The sequence below is a fragment of the Capsicum annuum genome, chromosome 7 (assembly GCF_002878395.1).
Source record: "Capsicum annuum cultivar UCD-10X-F1 chromosome 7, UCD10Xv1.1, whole genome shotgun sequence".
Taxonomy (NCBI): Eukaryota; Viridiplantae; Streptophyta; class Magnoliopsida; order Solanales; family Solanaceae; genus Capsicum; species Capsicum annuum.
In genome coordinates this window covers 29199943-29219540 of record NC_061117.1, presented here as the reverse complement: position 1 = coordinate 29219540, position 19598 = coordinate 29199943, and positions in this window count along the sequence as shown.

The following is a 19598-nucleotide window of genomic DNA, read 5'->3' as shown; positions in this document are numbered from 1 at the left end:
GTTAAACCATGAATAAAACTAATGTCATTTAGTTGGGAATAAGATTTTGCACCGAGAGGGAAGTATGGATTTAGCGCATCCTACTTTCCAGAAACTACATGCCCCCATAGGATTTAGGGACTTAATAGAGATCATTTCCCCTTGTCCAAAATTAGCTCATCTTAGTGATCACTCCAGTTCAGGTTCCACTGTGATGGCATGGATGGAACAACCCTCCTCAACTTGGGTTAGATGTTGGACTCCACGGTAATATCCATGGTTTTTGTTGATTACGTTATAGCTCCCACAGCTTTAGTCAGTACTGACAGTCTATTTTAGTTTATGTTTTGCTTGACAAGTAGTCAAATTTCAGCATTTATTTAATCAGTTATGCAAATTGCACGAGTTGTTTAGATAATGTCAGTATATACAATACTTTGTCTTGTATTTTCAATAATACATGTTCAGGCAATTGCATTCAGTTTCTGCATGTCTTTCAGTTAGACCTTACCTCATGTAAAAGTATATTCAAAGTACTGATAGCATAATTTTATCTTGCGTTATGTTTTCTTATAAGATAGGTTTGAACGAACAGTTTATCGACCATCCTTAGATAACTCAACAGTTCCCCACAGCGGTAGTGGTAAGTCCTCAACTCCGTATATTTAGAGGCTTTCAGACAAACAGTCTAGTTACCAATGTTTATGAGATACTTTAGACATATCATTTTATATATATTTCAGTATGTAGATTGACCGTACCTTATTGGTCTATCTTCCACACATGTTATTATACTTTTTTCATTCAATGCTTATTGTAGGTGCAAAACCATAGGTTAGCTTGGGGTCACTTATATCCTTAAGAACCATGTCGCAACTAGGAAGTAGCCTTGGTTCATGACAAAACTTAGTATCATAGCCTAAGGTTTTAAAGTGAGGGGGTGTCTTAAAGATATGTTGAGTAAAGTCCTGTGCATGGGTCTGAAGCGCATTACATTTATAGACAAGAGGCTATGAGACGTTTTTAGGAATGCTTCCCTTCTTTCAGTGTTTATGTTGTGCAAAAGAGCATGAGCTCTATTGAATTCCTCTTTATAACTCATTCTTCATTCTGTTTACAAATAATGTCTCCTAGAAGTAAAAATGGAAAAAGGAACAGGAATCAACCCGCACCACCACCTTTCATAGATTTGGCCCACTCTGTAGCTGCTCAGAACAATCAACTAGCTATTGCCCCAGCCAATCTGTTGATGAATACAATTGTAGCTAGGGTTTGAGACTTCAACCGAATAAATCCCACTATGTTTTCCAGAACCAAGTATGGGGAGGATCTATAGGAGTTTTTGGATCGAGTATAAAGGGTGACTGATATCATGGGTTTCACTTCAAGTAAGAGTGTGGACTTGGCTACTTACTAGTTGCAGGGAGTATCTCACACCCGGTTTAAGTAGTGGAAGGAGGATAGAGGTGTTGAGGTAGGGCCTATAGAGTGGGAGGAGTTTGGCATGACTTTCTTAGACTGGTTATTCCAACTAGAGTTGATGGAAGTAAAGGTTTAGGAGTTCATAAATTTGAAGTAGGTAGCATGAGTGTGAAGGAGTACTAGCTCAAGTTCACTCAGTTGGAGAGGTATACTCCAACTATGGTGGCTGGCTCTAGGTCCAGGATAAGTAAGTTCATATCTGGTGTATCTAATAGTAGGGTCAAGGAGTGTAGGACCGCCATGTTGATTAAAGAGATGGACCCATCTAGACTTATGGTTCATGCTCAGTAAATTGAGAAGGATAAAATTAAAGAGAAAGACAAAGAGAATAACAGGGCCAAAATAGGTATTTTAAACTACTCTTAGCCAAGGTTTGAAAGCGGTAACCATTCTTAATTCTGCCAAAACATTTCATCCCAAGATCCATCTTTATCTAGTTTACTTGTTCCTGAGTTTAGGAAGAAAAGTAGGGATAGAAAGATAGGGTATAAGAACCAAGATAGTATAAACTGCGGCCGTACCAACTTGTTCTGATGAAATTATGGTAGGAACCATCAGGGTGAAAGCCGAGTAGGAAGTAATGTGTGCTTTTGTAATACCCCATACATTTCTAAGCTAGAAAATGAACCGTTGTTCCTACATGTGAAACCTCTAATCTTGTAATTCTTATTTGAGTACATGACTTACAATGAGTATCCTAGTGAAAAGAGAGTTTTTGGTGTGTTAAATGTGTTCATAAGAGTCACCTAAAGTAATGCAAGCTAAGAGCTTTTGAACCCATCAATTTTTAATGTTGGATTTCATAAAGGTCATATTTAAACTAGTATAACTTGATATATATGTGGTATTTTGTCATATTTAGACCCATTAAATTATATATAATCGAATTATCTTTCCAACGATACCAATTTTGCCTTAATCCACTACCCGAGCAAAAAGTTATGCCTATTTTCGTGAGAGGCAGTAAGGGTATGCGATTGGTTAGGTGCCGCCCAACCAAACTTAGACGATTGAGAAGGTGTTTCTGACCTTAACTTAGGCTATTTCCTAGGCGCCGCCTAAGTCATTGCCAAGTGAAAAAAACACTCCGTTTTGACCTAGATCAAGGTTGTTGAAGTCATTTCATACCCCTAAACCATCCCTAATCACTTCAAAACATTTTTATGATATATTAATCACATAAAATCCTATATCTTAACCCTAATAAGTTAGTAAACAAATCAAAACCCTTCCCCTCTTCCCCAAGACAAAATCCAAGTGTCATCCCTCAAGAATCAAGAAGTTAAGCTCCAAATTCAATTTTATCTACAAGAATTCTTTCAATAAAGTTTAAAGGTCCAATCTTTGAACAATTTCATCACCATTAAGGTATGTTAGATGTTTATTCATGGGTCCCTTCTGCCCATGAAGTTCAATAATCCTTTTCTAAATCCAAAGATTTTATATTTATGAGTTTTCATGACTTATGTGAATTGAAATTCATGTTCATGTTGTTGTTTGGTGTTGATTCACATTTTAGATTATAAGTTTCAAGATTTGATCCTAGTATATGATAATTGGCATAAAGTTCATGATAAACCCTTCAAGTTGAAAGTTTATTGATATAGCCATGATACTTAGATGTGGTAATTGTTTTATAACCAAAGCATGCTTCCCATATGTTTGATTAAATGCCCATGTGAATGAAGTAGTTCTATTATAGCGTATAAACATGTAGTCCCCATTTATGTACAAGTTAATGCATGCTAAGTGTTTGTTGAAAGGATTTAGTGAATGAATTATGAGACATTTGTATGCATTCCTATCCATGTATAAGTTTATGACTTTCTAGTGCTTGAAGAGATGCCTCATTGATTGTATTATGAATGATAGAATATTGTCATGTTATTCAAGACTTGTCATGTTTTATTTTGGTTTATACTATCGAGTCTTAGGGGTATTTAATACCCGACAATCTAGCTACTACCTGGAGCTAGTGTCAGTTTTTAAGATAATCTCAGTCGTGCCACAATTAGTAGAACTCGATCAGTTACAAAACTTAGGAAAACTTAGTAATCTCATTATCAGTCCAACTCAGCTCAGTAATTAATTTAGAACTTAATAGCATTCAGTTAGTTAATAGAATTCAGTAGTATTTCATCAGTCAATTGAACTTAGTAACTCAGTTTAGTTCAGTTAAGTAGTACGATAAGTAACAACTCAGTCAAGCCTAGTATGAAGAAGGAAAGTTCAGTATCATTCAGTTGGGAGTAGGACTCAGCATTGAGTGAGCCTAGGGATGGGGGCTCACCCGTTAGATAGGACTGAGATCCCTAGAAGCAATCCCTAGGTTCTAGAACTACATAGCCAGCATAGGTTATGAGATGTCACCCGTTAGATAGGAATGGCATACTCAGGGATCACCTACTAGTATAGGAGTAATCTCGAGGGCACCTACTAGATTACGACTGAATCCATAGTAGTTTTATTTACCTGTGGCATGGTACTGACATCTTTCTATATGGGATTATAGGTTGGAACCCAATAGTTCAGATTTGAGGTATGTCGGTTAGATGACGATTTCCCACAGTTTTAGTCCCAGTCTTCAGAATAGAACTCAGATCAGTATTACAGAAATCAAGACTGTCAGACACATTCACTCAGATCATTAAAGAACTTAGAGAGTTCTATAGATCCAGAGATCACCTGCTAGATAGGACTGATCTCAAATTAATTCAATTATTTTCACTATAAGAATATTCAAAGATCATCCGCTAGATAGGAATGATCTCAGCTTTAGTCAATCAGATCTCAGTATTAGTAGACTCAGACATCACAAATCCAGTTATTAGGATTTAGTATTCATGTTACTACGATTTCAGTTATAGTTTATGCACTCATGCATGTATGCTCATTCAGTAGTCTCATGATATTAGTCAGTATTGTTCATACATGTAAACCCTTGTATTCAGCCTTACCTTATCTAGCATACCAGTACATGCTCACGTACTGACGCATACTTTTCTCTTACGCTATGGTGTCTTGTACCATAGATTTAGAAGTACGGGATCCAGAGAACTCTTAGTAGTTTAGATTCAGCCATCAGTAGTGAGTCCTTATCATTCGAGGATGTTCCTTATTTTATTATTGCATTAGATTTAGCATTTCAGTAGATAGAGTAAGTTGGGGGATTGTCCCATCAACTCCTTATTCAGACAGTTTAGAGGCTTTTTCAGACTAGAGTATTTTCAGACAGTTGTTTTAGTTTTGGCATTATTATACTTTATTTAGTTTTAATTAAGTATTGAACCTTATGGCAAGTTTCCACCAGTTTTCTGCAATTATTTAGTGCTCAGTTATAGATATTAGTCATGGGTTAGCTTATGGTCCTTCAGGGTCATAAGCACCATGTAGAGTTCGGGGTTCAAAATTTGGGGCGTTACAGCTTTGGGTATGGCAAGCCAGGCCACAGGATGAAGGAGTGTCAAGTGATATCCCAGAAGGGAAGTGGTTCATGCTAACAGGGCCAGTCTAATATTTAATTAGCTCTAGCAGGTCACCTGACTCAGCAGGGTGCCACTTCAAGTAAAACCAATGGGCAGTGTCAGAATAGATTTTACGCTCTCCAAACTCGACATTATCAGGAAAGTTCTCCTGATGTGGTTATGTGTATGTTACAAGTCTTCCATATACACGTTTATGCATTGCTAGACCCTGGAGCTTCATTTTCATTTGTAACTCCTTACATAGATGTAGACTTTGGTATCAGTTCCAAAATATTAGTAGAGCCTTTCTCAATGTATACCCCTAGTGGAGAAGTCCATTATAGCTAGATAGGTATACAAAAATTTCCCAGTCTTAATGTTTTAGAAAGTTACTTCAGTTGATCTTATGGAGTTAGAGATGACTGATTTTTATGTCATTCTTGGCATAGATTGGATCCACTCATGCTACGCCATAGTTGATTGTAGAAATAAACTTGTCTAGTTCCAGTTTCCTAATGAGCCAGTTATCGAATAGATATGTATTACTTCAATTTTTATGGGTCAGCTTGTTTCCTATCTTAAGAAAAGGTAGATGATATCTAAGGGGTGTATTTACTATCTTTACCAAGTCAAGGACTAAAATTTTAAAACTTCGAGTCTTGAGTCAGTTTCAGTAGTAAGAGAATTTCTAGATATTTTCCCAAAGGATCTTCCTAGAGTTCCTACCGAAAGAGAGATATTATATAGAATAAATCTTTTTTAGATACCTAACCTATCTCTATTCCACCATAAAGAATAGCTCCATCTAAGCTTAAAGAGCTAAAACAATAGTTAAAAAATCTTTTAGATAAGGGCTTAATCAGACCTAGTGTTTCACCATGGGATGCTCCAGTTCTATTCGTGTGCAAGAAAGTTGGCTCTCTCAGAATGTGCATTAATTACCGTCAGTTGAACAAGGTCATGATTAAGAAAAAGTATCGTCTTCCCGAAATTGATGACTTGTTCGACCAACTTTAGGGTGAAAGTTATTTCTCTAAGATAAACCTTAGATCCGGATATCATTAGCTTAGAGTTAGAGAATGTGAAATTCTAAACACAACCTTCAGAAATCGATATGGTAACTTTGAATTCCTATTTATGTCTTTTGGACTAATAAATGGCCCTACAACTTTCATGGACTTCATTAATAGAGTGTGAAAGTTGTACTTGGACATGTTCATCATCGTCTTCATTTATGATATCTTTGTCTATTCTCATAGTGAGAATGAGCATGCAGACCATCTGAGAGTTATATTGCAGACCCTTAGAGATCTTCAGGTATTCACTAAGTTAAGTAAGTGCAAATTTTGGTTGAGATCAGTAGATTTCCTTGGTCACATATTTTTTTGGTGATGGCACTTGAGTTGATCCTCAAAAGACTAAAGCAACGAGAAACTAACCTAGACCTGTCTCTCTTTTAGATATCAAGAGTTTCTTGGGTTTAGTTGGCAATTATAGATAGTTTGTTGAAGGATTTTGTTCTATTTCTTTCCCCATGTTTAGGCTAACCTAGAAGAAGGTTAAATTTCTGTGGTTATATTCTTGCAAGAAGAGTTTTCAAGTGTTGAAGACTCGACTCACTTCTGCTCAAGTCTTGACTTTTCTAGATAACATAGATGGATTCATAGTTTATTGTGAGGCTTCTAGAGTTGGATTTGGGTGTGTATTGATGCAAAGAGGCAAGGTCATATCCTATGCCTCTAGACAGTTTAAACCCCATGAAAAGAATTATCCGACCCATGATCTTAAGTTGGAAGTTGTTGGTTTTGCCTTGAAAATTAGAAGGCATTATCTTTATGGGGTACATGTTAATATGCTCATGGGTCACAAGACTTTATAGTACATGCTCATACAGAAAGACCTGAATCTTCGCCAGAGAAGATGGCTTGAGTTGTTGAAATACTATGATACGAGTGTGTTGTATAATTCGGGAAAGGCCAATGTAGTAATGGATGCCCTTAGTAGATTGTCTATGGATAGTGTTACCCATGTCAAAGATGATAAGAAGGAGTTCCTTGAGGTCCATCATCTTGCTAGGTTAGGAGTTTGGTTTGTTGATTCAACCAACCGTAGTACATATGTTTTGAATGGTTTGGAATCTTCATTGATTATCGAGGTAAATGAAAATCAAGATAGGGATCCTAGTTTTGTTAAGTTAAAGGAGGTGGTTAGAGAGAAAAACGTAGAGGTTTGCTCTTGGGGAAGATGGTGTGCTTCATTGTTAGGGCAGGTTATGTGTTTCGGGTATTGATAGTTTGACACAATATATATTAGAAGAAGCACATGGTGCACGGTACTCTATTCACCCTAAAACCAAAAAAATATACCATGACTTGTGGTAATTTTATTGGTTGAATGGTATGAAGAAAGATATTGCAGAGTTTGTAGCTAAGTGTTCGAACTATTAGTAGGTTAAGGTTGAGCACCAAAGGCCTATGGGTACACTTTAGGAGTTTAGCTTCCCCAAATGGAAGTGGGATGTGGTGAATATGGATTTTGTGATAGGATGGCCTTATAGGAATCATCAGCATGATTTGATTTGGGTCATTGTAGATAAGATGACAAAGTCAGGCCATTTTTTGCCACTTTATACTTTGTACTCAGCTGTGCCGGGCTTTATCTTAGGGAGTAGGTGAAGTTTCATAGGGTTCCAATGTCTATTATTTCAGGCAGAGATAGTCAGTTTATGTTGCACATTTTTAAGCTTTCCAGAAGGGTCTTGGTACCTAAGTTCACCTCAATATAACTCTTCATCCTCAGACAGATGGTCAGACAGAGAGGACCATCAAAACTCTAGATGACATATTGAGGATGTGTGTTATAGACTTTAAAGGTAGTTGGGATGACCACTTACCTCTAATTGATTTTACCTACAGCAATAGTTATCACTCCAGTAGTCAGATGGATCATTTTGAGGCTTTTTATGGGAGGTGATGTAGATCACCTATTAGTTGGTTTTAAGTAGGTGAGGCTACTTTGATAGGGAAAAATTCAATGTTTAAGGCTATAGAGAAAGTTCAGTTGATTGGAGAGAGATTAAAGATATCCCAAAGTCATTAGAAATCTTTCATAGATGTGACGAGAAGAGATCTTGAGTTTCATATTGGTGACTTGGTCTATTTGAAAATTTAGGAGTGAAGAGATTTTGCAAGAAGGGAAAGCTTTGTCCCCACTATGTTGGCCTATATAGAATTTTGCACCACTTTGGGAAGGTATCTTATGAATTAGAGTTGCCTGCAGACTTGGCATAGTATATCCGGTGTTCCATGTTTTTTTGTTAAAGAAATGCATTAGTGATTCAGCTTCTATTGTTCCTTTAGAAAGTATGGATGTTATGGATAACCTTTCCTACGAAGAAGTCCTACTTGAGACTCTTGCTCTATAGATTCTTAGATTGAGGAATAAAGAAGTTTCTTTGGTTAAGGTTCTATGGAGAAATCAGTCCGTTGAGGGAGATATTTAGGGGGCAGAAATAGATATACAAGCCCGATATCCTTATCTTTTCTCCACAAATTTAGACTCATCTCAAGGTAATGGTTTTCTTTAAGTTGACTCTTTCTGTTCCCTATTTTAGCTATATAACTATTCTGATGTGTTACGCCCTAGAAAATGGGTCCCGAAGCGTCTCACGGTGCTTGAGGCTACGAGTAGCCCCAAGCTAACCCTTTGAACCATTTTTATTCAGTTCAACACAAATCAACGGGGTTTCCACAAATAACCCTCAAATATTAACAGAGTAATCATCATCCAAGAATAAAAGAATTTTAGAAAGATAACAAAATACGGCTTATTAGTCAAATCCCAACATCTATACTAGTCTGACAAGCCTTTAAGAAAATCAATAAAACCAGCGAGCCATTGAGACATGCCCCAACTGACTCATACTCAGTTATCAAATGTAAACAATTCCGTGAAACCAACATCAGACATCACGTCCTCGGAACATGAGGACTCACCACAACAGAGGATGTATAACAGCGTGCCCGAAGAATCACTGTCGAACCTGGAACTGAGCACCTAAACCTACATTACGAGAAAAAGCAACTCAAATCAGTACCAGGGAAAGGAACCGAGTATATGGGGTGTATAAAGTAGTATAAACATCATCATCATAAATATTGATAAGAAATATGTAGGATATATGAAAGACTCACATAGCCCGAAGAAAATCATCATAATCATTAGAGGATGAAATAAGTACAATAACACATGTGAGTCATCGTATAATTTGTCAATCACTTTCAGTTCATCAAGAATATCAATTCTCATAATGTAAATATCATTTAAATCTTTCGAAAGAATAACTTTCACAATTCCACTTTCAAATCACTTCACCATTCACCATAGACACAAGGAAACACACACACGCTGGGAGATCCTATAACTAACATAAAACATGTGAGCTACATGGAGTCCAACGTACAACCCACGTTGGGGAGAGCCGTCCTATCCTTGCCATCGGAGTAGGACTATCGATATCAAATCCACACAAAGTAGTGATCACTATATAAATCAGCCTCAGGCTCACTCCTATGGGGGCACGTAGTTCTAGGGAAGTAAGGTTTCTTTATACCTCCCACTCGGTGCTAAGGATTTCTTCAAGACTTAGCTCAGATCATTTCAAAGACAATCCACAATAAAACAATTTCAGTAATATATAAATATACATCGGGAGCCATCATGCTTCCCATCTATCAAAATCAACCACGTTGTGGATTTCTTTCACACTTGAGTTCAAAACAACTCCATTAAGACCAAAAGGTCAAATCATTCAAAATACGTCAAATATTCAACATCAACGTGCTTATAGCACACACTTTCTCAAAAAAACACAATTTCCAATAGGGATTCACGACCCAAATATCAAAATTATGATAAATATCGTTCAAGATTTATGCTTTATATCTCCACACATGTAAATTCATCTTTCAAATCATAAACATCAAGATTTCATAATAATCATCATAAGATATGGGTTCATGCTTCAAATTCGTAAAAGTCAAATAAAAATCATGCCTTTGTAAAGAAAATTACTTTTGGGCACAAGAACGAAAGAGAGTTCTTGTTGAAAAACCCTACATACCTTGAATGATGAACTTTAGATCGATACTCATTTTTGAGATGTTAATCGTGCCTTTGAATGATGGTTCTTGAACTAGGAACTTGGAATCTTGAATAAATTTGCAGAATTAATGGTGAACTTTGGAGGTTCTTGAAGTTGGATGTAGGAGCTTAGGATTTTCTTTTTAAGAGAATTTGATGAAATATAACATATAATGCTTCTAATAGGCTTTAATATAAGGTTTGGACGGATTTTGGGTGAGGGGGAATGACCAAAACGCCCCTAAAAGTCAAATAATTCTCAAATTTGTCCTTTGGTGGACTGTTTTGATAATCTGAAGTAGATCAACCATAACGTTTTACTCCGGTATCCAAATTGGATGAAACAAATTTCATTAGAAAGAGAACTCTCATATATTTCCATTGATATATACTATCTCACCCAGATCATTGTGTACGAGGAGTTATGATCGTTTGAAGTTGACCCAAAAATTCACTTTTGGTAGGCTGAAGTAGATCGACCATAAATTTTAGCTCCGATAGACAAATTGGATGAAACCAATATCATTTGAAAGAGGACTCACAGAGCTTTCCGTTGATATACAGTACATCACCCAGGTCATTATGTACAAGGAGTTATGATCTATTAAAGTTGGAGCAAAAATATGCCATGCCTAAGTACTTTTTCCTGCACGTCTTACTGTTCACTACCATTTATGGTTCGATCGGAATGTTCATAACTCGTCGCTCGGGTGTCCGTTTTAGATGATCCACATATCGTTGGAAAGCTTATTCGATACCCTACACAATGGTGGGTCATAATCTAAAACATTCTACATGGAAAATTTATAATTCATTCTAGAAGATAGAACCCAACACATTTACGCACAAAATTTCAACGAAAAATTTCCCGGGGTATTACATCATCCCCCCTTGAAAACATTCATCCTTGAATGATGATAGACATGCCAAGATTAGATATGGAATAGAGCATACAGCTGAAACCATTTGTTAGACTCATCACCACATCGTTTCTCACTCCGAATGCAACATAGAATGCATAAATTCAAGAAACTACAGCTGAACACATAACAAATGACAGCTGAACTACTGCAACTTTTATCAAAAGTGCATGATTTTGGAAAGAACGGTACCTTCGGCTTGATCAGAGTTCGCAGAAAATAGGTGCGGGTACTTGGATCGCATATCCGCCTCAGCTTCCCAAGTTGCACCCTCAACAGATTGGTTTCGCCACAACACCTTGACCAAGGGAACTTCTTTGTTCCTTAGTCTTCGGACATTAAAATCAAGAATCTCAACAGGAATCTCATCAAAAGAAAGATTTCTTGAATGTAAGCACTCACAGAGGAATCGACTACCACAGCATCGCTAATATGCTTTCTAAGCATGGAGACATGGAGTATTGGATGAATAGAGGACAACTCAGAAGGTAACTCGACCTCATAAGCTACCTTACCAACACGGCTAAGAATTTTGTAAGGAACAACATAACGGGGACTAAGCTCCCCTTCTTTCCGAATCTCTTCACCCCCCTTATGGGTGAAATTTTCAGATACACTAGGTCACTAACTTCAAACTCAAGGTCTCTCCTTCTAACATCCGCATATGACTTCTGACAACTCTGCGCAGTTTTTAAGCTTTCCCTAATCAACTTAACTTTTTCCATAGCCTCAAATACCGAATCAGGACCACTCATAACCGCTTTGCCCACCTTGAACCAACCTATGGGTGATTTACACTTCCTCCCATATAAGGCTTCAAATGGAGCCATGCCAATACTAGAGTGGAAACTTTTATTGTAAGCAAACTCTATCAACGGTAAGTGATCATCCCAACTTCTCTTAAAGTCAAGTGCACAAGCTCTCAACATATCCTCTAAGGTCTAGATGGTCCCCTCAGCCTGACCATCGGTCTGCGGATGAAAAGAAGAACTCAAAAGCACTTAGCTACCAAGACCCTTCTGAAAAGCATTCCAAAATTACAAAGTAAACTGAGTACCCCTATCCGAAATGATAGACAAGAGAACTCCATGCAGTCTGACTAGCTCTCGGATATATAATCTATAGTAATCCTCAGCAGTATATGAAGTATGAACAGGCAAGAAATGAGTAGACTTAGTCAACCTATCAACCACAACCTAAATGGACTCATGATGGGGTCGAAAAGGAGGTGAACCAATCACGAAGTCTATATTTATCTCTTCCCACTTCCAGGTGGGAATACTAAACTCTTGCATCATACCACCAGGTCTTTGGTGTTCATCCTTAACCTGTTGGCATGTTGCACACTTAGCTACAAATGCTGCTATATCTTTCTTCATGCCACGCCACCCATAGATTTCCCGCAAGTCTTAATACATCTTGGTGGCACCAGGATGAATAGAATATCGCGCCCCGTGTGCTTCAGCCATATTCCTCTGTCTCAGATCATCAACATTCGGAACACACAATCTACCCTGCAATCTCAACTAACCATATCCCCTTGGGAGTAAACCTCTACTTTTTGGTCCTTGACTGACTCCTTTAGTCTGACCAAACTAGCATCTAAGTATTGCTTTTCCTTCACTTCTGAAACCAAAGAGGATTCGGAACTACACTGAGCCCCTATACTACTTTCAGCAGAGTCAAACAACCTAACCCCCAATCTAGCCAAACGATGTACATCATGAGCCAACTCTTTCTTACCTTCTACCACATGCGAAACACTACCCATGGACACTCTACTTAGGATATCCGCCATAACATTGGCCTTGCCCGAATGGTACAACACACTCATATCATAGTCCTTTAACAATTCTAACCATCGACTCTACCTAAGATTCAATTCTCTCTGGGTAAACACATATTGCATACTCTTATGATCTGTGAAAACATCAACATGGACACCATACAAATAGTGTCTCCTGATTTCAAAGCAAACACAACAGTAGCCAACTCAAGGTCATGGGTGGAGTAATTTTTCTCATAGGGTTTCAACTGTCTAGAAGCATAAGCTATCACCTTACCCTTATTCATCAATACACAACCCAACCCAACTCTTGAAGCATCACAGTACACCATAAAACCATCAAAACCATCAGGCAAAGTCAAAACAAGGGATGAAGTGAATCGAGTCTTCAACTCCTGAAAACTCTTCTCAAAAGATTCTGACCACAAGAACTTCACTTTCTTTTGGGTTAACCGAGTCATAGGAGACGTTATAGAGGGAAAACCTCAACAAAACGATGGTTATAGCCAGCTAAACCCAAGAAAATTTAGATATAAGTCAGAGAAATAGGTCTAGGCCAATTTCTAACAGCTTCAGTCTTTTGGAGATCAACTCTAATACCCTCGGAAGAAATGATATGACCTAGAAAAGCAATTGACCTTAGCCAAAACTCACACTTACTGAACTTGGCAAACAACTTGTGATCTTTAAGGGTTTGCAAGACAGTTCGGAGATGATGAGAATGTTCATCCTCACTATGGGAGTACACCAGCATATCATCGATGAACACTATGACAAACATATCCGAATATGGTCTGAACACTCGATTCATGAGGTCCATAAAAGCTGCTGGGGCATTAGTTAACCCGAAAGACAGGAGAGCACGAATCAATAGTAGAGAGAGATACTTTAAGCATGATAGACTTCTAAAAGAAAGAATCACACTTTTTCCTAAAATGTCTTGTAGCCTCTTGCTTATAGATGTGGCGCGCTACACACCGATGATCAAGACTCTACTTAACGTGACTTGTCAGACTCCCTAGGATACCTTAAAATCGTAGGCTCTGATACCAAGTTTATAACGCCCCATAAAATGGGTCCTACAGCGTCACACGGTGCTTAAGGCTATGAGTAGCCCCAAGCTAACCCTTTGAGCCATTTTCATTCAGTTCAACACAAATCAATGGGGTTTCCACAAATAACCCTCAAATATCAATAGAGTAATCATCATCCAAGAATAAAAGAATTTTAGAAAGATAAAAATATACGACTTATTAGTCAACTCCCAATATCTATACTAGTTTGACAAGCCTCTAAGAAAATCAATAAAACCAGCGAGCCATTGAGACATGCCCCAACTAACTCATACTCAGTTATTAAATATAAACAATTCCTTGAAACCAACATCAGACATCACATCCTTGGAATATAAGGACTCACCACAACAGAGGATGTATAACAGCGTGCCTGAAGAATCATTGTCGAACCTGGAACTGAGCACCTAAACCTACATTCTGAGAAAATGCAGCCCACATCTAAAGGTGTGGGTTAGTACTAAGGAAAGGAACTGAGTATATGGGGATCTATGCAGTTGTATAAACATCATCATCATAAATATATATAAGAAATATGCACGAAGTATGAAAGACTCACATAGCCCGAAGAAAATCATTATAATCATGAGAGGATGAAATAAGTACAATAACACATGTGAGTCATCATATAATTTGTCAATCACTTTCAGTTCATAAAGAATATTAATTCTCATCATGTAAATATCATTTAAATCTTTTGAAAGAATAACTTTCACAATTCCACTTTCAAATCACTTCACTATTCACCATAGACACAAAGAAACACACACACGCTGGGAGATCCTATAACCGATATAAACCATGTGAGCTACACGGAGTCTAATGTATAACCCACGTTGGGGAGAGCCGTCCTATCCTTACCATTGTAGTAGGACTATCGATATCAAATCCACCCAAACTAGTGATCACTATATAAATTAGCCTCAGGCTCACTCCTATGGAGGCATGTAGTTCTAGGGAAGTAAGGTCACTTTATACCTCCCACTCGGTGCTAAAGATTTCTCCCATACTTAGCTCAGATCATTTCAAAGACAATCCACAACAAAACAATTTCAGTAATATATAAATATACATCGGGAGCCATCATGCTTCCCATCTATCAAAATCAATCACGTTGTGGATTTGTTTCACACTCGAGTTCAAAACAACTCCATTAATACCAAAAGGTCAAATCATTCAAAATACCTCAAATATTCAACATCAATGTGCTTATAACACACACTTTCTCAAAAAAACACAATTTCCAATGGGGATTCACGACCCAAATATCAATATCATGATAAATATCATTCAAGATTCATGCTTTATACATCCACACATGTAAATTCATGTTTCAAAATTATAAACATCAAGATTTCATAATAATCATCATAAGATATGGGTTCATGCTTCAAATTCGTAAAAGTCAAATAAAAATCATGCCTTTGTAAAGAAAATTACTTTTGGGCACAAGAATAAAAGAGAGTTCTTGTTGAAAAACCCCACATACCTTGAATGTTAAACTTTAGGTCGATACTCGTTTTTGAAATGTTAATCGTGCCTTTGAATGATGGTTCTTGAACTAGGAACTTGGAATCTTGAATAAATTTGCAGAATTAATGGTGAACTTTGAAGGTTCTTAAAGCTGGATGTAGGAGCTTAGGGTTTTCTTTTTGAGGGAATTTAATGAAATATAACATATAATGCTTCTAATAGGCTTTAATATAGGGTTTGGATGGATTTTGTTTGAGGTAAAATGACCAAAACGCCCCTAAAAATCAAATAATTCTCAAATCTGTCCTTTGGTGGACTGTTTTGATAGTCTAAAGTAGATCAACCATAACGTTTTACTCCACTATTCAAATTGGATGAAACCAATCCCATTAGAAAGAGGACTCTCATATGTTTACGTTGATATATACTATCTCATCCAGATCATTGTGTATGAAGAGTTATGATTATTTGAAGTTGAACCAAAAATTTGCTTTTGATAGGCTGAAGTAGGTCGACCATAACTTTTTGCTCCGATAGACAAATTGGATGAAACCAATTTCATTGGAAAGAGGACTCGCAGAGATTTCCATTGATATGTAGTAGATCTCTCAGATCATTATGTACAAGGAGTTATGATCGTTTAAAGTTAGAGAAAAAATACGCCAGGCCTCAGTACTTTTTCCTGCACGTTTTACTATTTACTACTATTCACAATTCGATCGGAATGTTCATAACTCGTTGCTCGGGTGTCCGTTTTGGATGATCCACATATCATTGGAAATCTTATTCGATACTCTACGCAATGGTGGGTCATAATCTAAGATATTCCACATGGAAAAGTTATAATTTATTCTAGAAGATAGAACCCAACACGTTTACGCACAAAATTTCAACAAAAAATTTCCCGGGGTATTACATAATGTCCCAACTTGCATTTATAAAATCAGTTCAGCTTATGTTGTATGTATCATGTTTCAGACCTAGTTATTTGATCTTGTTTTAGCTTATCAGTATTCAGTAGAGACTCTCAATCTTCGTTATATCTCAACTTAACCAGTCCCATTCAAGGACGAATGGTCCTAAAGAGGAGTCGTTATAATAACCCATAAGATTCTAAGCTTGATTCAACCTCTATTTGCATTCTTAAGGGGTCCAAGGCTTGAAATTTTCACTAGAGTATTGAGGAATTTGTCATTTTAAAAGCCTAAGACTTAACCCCAAAGACCCTAAGACATTGGTTTTTTAGTTGAAACATGTTTAGGTATTTTAAAGGTGTCTCTCAAAAGTGTTTCAGAATTTTCAAATAGTATTCGGGGGAATGTTTGGACAGCGGAGGCAGAGAGGCTCCATGATAAAGCCGCGCCACATGGGCTACTCCTAAGAAATAAGGTCCACGTCATGGAGGCCATTATAGTGAATAGAGACCATATTGCGGAGGTCATCCCTCAAAATGGGATTCGTACCACGGAGGCCACTCCTCCATTATTCCAGCTTCATGATTTAAGTGGCCAAGGGGTAATTTGGTCCCTTCCCCTCAACCCCAGTCATCCAAAACACGATTTGTAACACTCTTAAGGGAATTATTTGCCTATTAACCTCAAAATTTCTCACGTATAAACCCTTCCTCTTCCCAAGAACAAAATTCAATCTTCTCCTCTCAAGAACTTAAGAATTTAAGTTCTAATTTAAAAATTTCTTCATGAATTTATCCATGCTTAAGTTCATGTATTATACTCATGTAATGAGTTATCCAATGTGTTGGGTCTTTGAAATATGATTTTCATATTACTATTTTAAGAGTTGTTATCTTGTTTTAGTAATCATTCAATGTTGGCAGTTTTGGAACACCCAATACCTATGTGTTAACTTGTTATTTTAGAATTTTCAAATTACAAGTTAGTCATGCCATAATTTCTTTACTATATTCAAGTTTAAGTTGAGGCTTATCAGTATAGTACTATGTTATATTAAACTATGATTAAAACAATGTCATTTAGTTTGGAGTAGGATTTAAAACTGAGAGGGAAGTGTGGGTTCAACGCATCCTACTTCCCAAAAATTACATGCGACCATAGGACTTAGGGACATGCTAGAGAGCATTTCCCTTTGCCCAAAATGGGCTCAGCTTAGTGATCACTCCAGTTTAGGTTCTACTCTAATGGCATGGATGGAAAAACTCTCCTCAATATAGGTCATACATTGGTCTCCATGGTAATATCCATGGTTTATGTCAGTTACATGATAGATCCCATAGTTTCAGTTAGTATTGGAAATCTATTTTAGTTCAGTTTTATCTAGAACAAGTAGTCAGATTTCAGTATTTATTTAATCAGTTATGCAAATTGCACCATTTATTCAGATAATGTCATTATATACAATACTTGGTCTTGCATTTTCAATATTACAAGTACATGAAATTACATTCAATTTCCACATGTATTTCCGTTAGTCCTTACTTCACGTACCAGTACATTCAAAGTACTGGTCGCATACTTTTCTCTTGCACTATGTTGTTTTATAACATAAGTTCAAACGCGTAGTTTCCCGACCATCCTTAGACAGCTTAGCAGTTTCCCATAGTAGTAGTGGTGAGTCCTTATCTATCATGAAAATGACATGTTATTTTAGTTATTTCCCTATTTTTTATATTCATATCAGTTGGGGTTAGTTGGGGGTTCATCCCATCAACTTTGTATGTTCAAAGGCTTTTAGACAGACTATCTAGTTTTTTAGTATTTATCAGATACTTCAAACTTATCATTTTATATATATTATACTATGTAGATTTATAGTACCTTATTGGTTTTTCTTTAGCACATGTTATTATACTTTTATTTTATTCAGTGCTCATAGAAGGTACCATACTATGGGTTAGATTGGGGTCAATTGTAGCCTTAAGCACCGTGTCATGACTAAGGGGTATCCTCGGGTCGTTCGAGCTTATGTAATAGGATCTATTGAATGACCTTCTAGATAAAGTTTTCATCTGGCCTACTGTTTCTCCGTAGGGTACTCCAGTTCTCTTCGTACACAAAAAGGATGGTTCCCTCTTAATATGCATTGACTACTATCGATTGAACAAAGTCACATCAAGAATAATTATCCTTACCCCAAGATTGATGACTTATTCGACCAACTTTAGGGTGCAAGCTATTTCTCTAAGATAGACCTTAGATTTGGATATCGTAAGCGTAGAGACAAGGAATACGACATCCTGAAGACAACTTCAGAACTTAATACAGTCACTTTGAATTTCTAGTTATGTATTTTGGTCTAAAAAATGATCCTGTTGATTTTATGGACTTAATGAATAGGGTGTTCAAGAAGTAATTGGACATGTTCATCATAGTCTTCATAGATGACATCCTCGTCTATGCTGGTAATGAAGGTGATCATGCAGACGATTTAAGAATTGTATTGCAGACCCTTAAGGATCACAAGTTATTTGCTAAGTTCAGTAAGTACAAATTATACTTGAGATCAGTATCTTTCCTTGGGAACATAATTTTTAATGATGGCATTCGAGTTTACCCTCAAAAGATTGAAGCGGTGTAAAACTTGCCTAGACCCATCTATCCATTAGATATCAGGATTTTTTGGTTTTAGATGGTTTCTACAAACATTTTTTTGAAGGATTTTCTTTTATTTCTTCTCCCACATCTCGACTGACTCAAAAAAAAAGATAGGTTTCAATGGTCAGATTACTGTGACAAAATTTTTCAGGAGTTGAAGACTCGAGTCACTTCTACTCTACGATTGACTCTAATAAAGGGTTCAAATAGGTTTGTAGTCTATTTTGATGCTTCTAGAGTGGGTCTTAGTTGTGTATTGATACAGCAAAGTAAGGTCATTGCCTATGCCTCTAGACAACTTATACCCCATGAGCAGAATCACCTAACCTATGATCTTGATTTGGCAGCAGTTGTCTATGCTTTAATGATTTGGAGGCGTTACCTTTATGGAGTTCATGTTGATGTATTCATGTAACGTCCCAAGTCTGAACCCCGGAGGCCACACGGTGATCATGACCCCGTAGGACCACAAACTACCTATGACTGGCACCTGCTGTGAGCATTGAATAATAATACTAAAATAATGCAAAAATAGGATGAAATTCCATAAGGTTCATAATCTGAAAACAAATACTAAATACTAATAAATAAATAATAAAAGCTGAACATCTGTCTGAATTAATCTAGCCTGAAAATCATCTAACTGTCTGAACATGGAGTTGATGGGACAAGTCCCCAACTAACTCTGACTATAGAATATACTGAAC